This window comes from Zonotrichia albicollis, chromosome 12 (assembly GCF_047830755.1).
Source record: "Zonotrichia albicollis isolate bZonAlb1 chromosome 12, bZonAlb1.hap1, whole genome shotgun sequence".
Classification (NCBI taxonomy): Eukaryota; Metazoa; Chordata; class Aves; order Passeriformes; family Passerellidae; genus Zonotrichia; species Zonotrichia albicollis.
This window is the reverse complement of record NC_133830.1, coordinates 13721845-13727016: the sequence shown is the minus strand read 5'-3', so window position 1 is coordinate 13727016 and position 5172 is coordinate 13721845.

Below are 5172 nucleotides of genomic sequence, written 5' to 3'. Positions count from 1 at the left end.
GTAAGAACTGGGTATCAGCAACACACTGGTTAAAATCAAAGAAATCAAGACCAAAAAAATCATGTTTCTTTTCACCTTAAAACTAAGTCAAGCCAGTGTTAATGAATCTTCAGAGACAGTAGTAGCTTCAGGAAATAATGGCTTTTCTGGGGTTTTTATCAGCAGAAACCCCTTGGTTTCCAAATATATAGCATAGAACAGTTTTTACAGTTCCAAGGGATTATTTAAAGAAAAAAGGAAGTTGAATCAAGATTTTTAGTCTCACTGAAGTCCATGAGCATTGGATTAGGTCCTTAGATCCGGTTATGTAAACACTTCTGTAACATTTTTAGACTGCAATGTTTGGCCTGTTACTACAGAGTGCTGCAGTGCTTTTCATAGCTTGATGCTTTAATACTTACACTTGAAGAGCTTATAATTCATTTTCTACCTGATACATCCACTTCCTGTGTTAGCATACACACTGGTACCTAGGAGTATCACTCTTTCCTTTCTGTACTCCCTGAAAAATGTGGAACAGCTGCCTGAGGTCTGACAAAATGTTGCTGGGTATCAATGATTTCTGACCCACAGGAGAGAAGTTATTCTTTGCATTTCATGCTGCAGCTATTTCTGATTTACCTGTGGGTAAGAACAGGTTTTTATAATCCACCATCTTTACTCATTGTGAGGTGATAAATATGATAAATAAATAAACCACTCATGTGAATACTGCTTTGAAGACTTTCAACCTTTTCTCTCCTTTTCTTTTTGGAAGTTTTATCCTTATATTGCCTTATCTTTGTATAAATCACAAAGTCTATGTTAAGCCCAAAAATGTTTAACCTCCTATAAAACCTGGCTTCAGGTGTTGGTTGGGCTTCAGTGACACAGGAGGATTGTGCTTTGCAGAGGACCAGGAAATAGCTGGGTTTCATTCAGGGAGCTCTGTGGTCAGACACACAATGAAGATGATCAGTGGTGGTAAGCCTGCTTGAAGGGAGGAAGGACCTCAGGTTTGAAAAGTCCTGACTCTTGCCCCATTAATCCTGCATGCTGCACTCACATTTTACCTAATTTTTCAAAAGATGTATCTCACTATTAACTGGGTAGTGTTGACCAAAGGGAGCAGATTGGTTTGAAAAGAGTGAATAACAAGTAACTTCTATCAGGAGTACTGAAAGATTGCACACTGAGCAAAGTGAAACATGGCCATTGCTCATTCATTCTACTCTCCTGTGCCATTTGTTCTGCCAGAGCAGTGACACGCTAAATCATTGCATCTCTAAGGCAGCAGCGTTTTGCACAAAGGCAAAAGACTGAGAGTGCCAGGAAAACGCTTTAGAAAGTGTGACCTGTATCTTATGCAAGCAGTGTGCCCTTCCCTGACAGCACAGGCAAGCAGGAGAGTGGAGCTCCACCTCTTCTCTGTGACAAATGACAACAAATTTTATATTATAACAGGCACTCATGACCTGACAAACTTATGACAGAACAGTGGTGCTTAGGCACCTGCACTGTAAATTACTACAGTGCCCTTGCTACCAAATGAAACTCATGTTGTGTGGGCGGATGTTTGTTTTAACATTGCTTTTAATACTCTCTTACAGCCATCAGAGCTCTCCCAAGATGAGTGCAGTGCTGTTTTTACATGTTCAGCAGTAGCACTGCTCTAAGAATGATGCACTAGAGTTTCTCAAGCTCTTGAATGTTTATTATGAAGGATGCACAGCTGCCCTCCTTCAAAAGCTGCTGGGAGAATATCACAGTCCAAACCCTCAGTTATTTAGGAAGTCAAGGAAGATGTGACCCTAACAAAGTCAGTGGGATTAGATGACCTATATAGTTGTTATCTTAAAGTCTTTTTATAACTAATTCTGAACAGGGGAACGAAGCACACTCTTTTTTGACTTACTGGAATCCTCATAAAAATTTACTGAGATAATAATAGCAATCATATGTTGTATAGATAGTGCAGTTCATCTCGAAGTGCTTTTTAAAGATAAGAAGCATCTTCATTGATGCTGAAACAAAATTAAGAAGTCTTGTGATAAGTCCCACAGCACCAGCTGACAAAGATGGGGAATGATTAAACCATCCAATGCACTAAGTCTCTGCAACAGTAGCTTTATCTTTGTTGTTCTTTTAATCAACCCCGTTAAAAACTTCAAAAAAAGTAGTATCTAATACTATAATCTCTTTACAGTTAGCATTAGCTATCTCTGTTACTGCAAGAAGTGGTCCTAAGCCTCTCTGGTCTCTGTCATAGCTTAGTTCTGGTCTCAGTTCTTTACTCTGGCTCTGCATGGGTACCAGGTGGACAAAGGAGCTGAGGAGAGTTGAGGGGCAGGTAATTCATGCCAATAATGTAAGGGTTACTACTGGAGTATAAGAGGTAATTTGGTCCTGTGCTTAGTCCTCTTTTTTTCTTTTTTTGGACATTTGGACTTTTGGAGCAACAATCTCAATGCTGAAAGGAGGCAGGGAGGAAGGTACTCTACAGTGCTTGAGAGGAATTTCTCATGTTAGTGGACTTGGCACCCCAAACCAGTCCAAGCCTACACATTTTCTTACATTCCCAAAATGAAGTCTGATCTCTTCTGTTCAGATGTAATATTTGTGTGTGGTCTGCCTTTCTAACTTATTTATTTCCCTTGTACTGCAGCATAAATCTAACTGAAATTACTGTAGTAATACTCACCCTTCAGGACTCATAGTGGTTTCATAACAATATGTGTCACTGAGCCTCCAGTTCAATCCCCTCTCTGTGACACCATGTTAATGAGAAGAGATAGTTTTCCTGGCTTAATTTCTTGCATCATGCTTTGTAAGACACTGTTTGTTCCTGACATATAAAGGTATCTTAGGATACTGTCCTTGAAACCTTTGCTTTCCTTTTTGCTGTGTTCTTATTGTGTCTGTCTGGGCTTTAAATTTTATGCTCTGCCAAATTTCAGCCTGGAGTGACAGCAGAGGAATGAGCATTATAATGAAAGTGCTGACAAACCCTTGGCTGTAATGACGTGAATGGTGCAGCTATCACTGGAGTTTGCTGTGTTCTTTACTTTAAATCTTTAATGCTATTTTCTCCTTTTATCCCGTGTTGAGCAGTGGGATTACTCAAGTGGTTTATGGCTTAGAAGTTGTGCAGTTAAGTGAGTTGTTCAGTGGGGTGGAAGGATCTCTCTCTGGGGGCTACCTTCTTTTTAGAGGTGTGGAAAAGTTCAAGGTTTGAGAAGGAAAAACACTGTCAGCAAGATGGTCAATACTGCACTGCCATTCCAGCACTGCCATCAACTTTGGCCACTGTGATCTCTCCCTCTAACAACCCCTTATTTTATATACACTGGTTGAGGTAAGGCCAGGCTCCTCTGAGGTGGGAGAAACAGCACATTTTGTATTGTAAATGGGAAAAGAATGAAGCCTCAGAGAGAGAGAAAATTTAGCTTATAGTAAAGAAGTGTTAGTTGATGTTGTAGGCATTAATATTTTAACTTGTAAGTAATTTGAAGCTGGATGTCTGCATTCCTGTGTGAGCAGATGTCCAAAGCATTTCTGACATTACACAGAACAAATAATGTATGGACTGGATATGAATCTGTACTGCAGTGCCCATTCCCTGCCCTGTCTGCCTGTACCTGATGTTGCAGCAAGGAAAGTAACAATCCTGTGGAGTTTTCCTTTGATTTCAGTGAAAGCAGAAACAAATGTTTAAGATGCCTTTTGGATTATATCTCTAGCTTTTCTAAAATGGCAGAAGTTGTTTCATCTTGAATAGGCCCTGCTATTTTACACTAGACAAGGATTTGGCTCCAGGAATCGCCTCTGCCTGATTCCAGTCAGCTGCAATTAGCATGTGGGTGGATGTGTGGCTCTCTTCTGCCATGTGACCAGGTAATGCTGAAAAAGAGGGAACTGTAATCCCTTTAGCTCCACCATACATCTCCCCATACTGCCTGAGATTAACTGAGGGGTGATTTGAACAAAGTAAAAATGGTATGCAAATATTTAAAAAGATAAAAGATGTGTGTGCAGAGGGATTTTGGCAGCCTACAGACATCCACTGATATGAACCTCATGAAGCTCAGCCCTGTTTCTCCACTAGGGAAATGAAATCTGCATCTTATGACATGGAGAAGACTTGACTGTGCAAGGCCATGAGCATCCTTTTTCAAAATGGTTCTGCTCTGAGCAGGAGATAGGACCAGGTGACTTCAGGGGTCCTTTTCATCTGATATTGCTCTGGCCTGTTGAAGGAAAGATTAGTGTGAAATCATTGTCCTTTCTTTGTGACTCTGACTCAACTACTGACCCAGTGCTTGTTTAGACCTGCCTACAGGGAATTAATAGCTCTGGCAGGATCTGTGAGGCAGACCCTTCAAGTGTGTTATACAGCAACAAATTAACTCATTGCTGTCAGCAACATTAGGGTACAAGCTTTCCTTTGGTCTCCTGTGCTTCCCTGTCACTGTGAGCTCTGTATTTATCTCATCCTTAATACAATCTTTGAATTAAAAGGCTTATGCCTCAAAAGTTCACCTGCTTTGTCTGAAATCCTCCCACTTTTCCTTTGCTTTACTGTATGGAAATGATGTTGATTCACAGAGATGATTGTGTATCATACCTACCTGTGCTCTTATTTTCTTTTCTGCTTTTCACACACAACAGCATCATATCAGGGCCCTTGCACCCACTTCTCAGGCTCCCTGTAGTTATGTATGACTTGTGGAGTTCCTGGAACTGTGTTAATACAAGTGCAGCCCTGGGGAACACTGCTGCAAGCTGCTTTCTGTGAGAAACAGCCAAAACTCTTCAGGTCATTCTCTAACTCCCCTTGATTTTTCAAGATTTCACTACCTAAAGAAGGTAACAGACACATTGTCCCTACAACTGTGTGCAACACTTGATTTCTTGAGCTGACAGCTACCACCACCATTCATTAACAGTCTTTTGAGGGACAATGCTTACAAGAGTGAGAACAGCAGTAGTGGGGGTGATATCATCATTCTCTGAGTCAGGTTTGATTAAAGAAGATAAAAAATCATCAGGAGAAGCTTCTGAGAATCAGAATTGCAAACTAGATGATAACAGCCTTCTCTGGGTTATGCCTCACTCTACAGTTAAAACAGGTTTCTGGGCTCTTTGTTGACAACATTGTGCTGGGCATAAACATATGGGCAAAATAAATTTAAT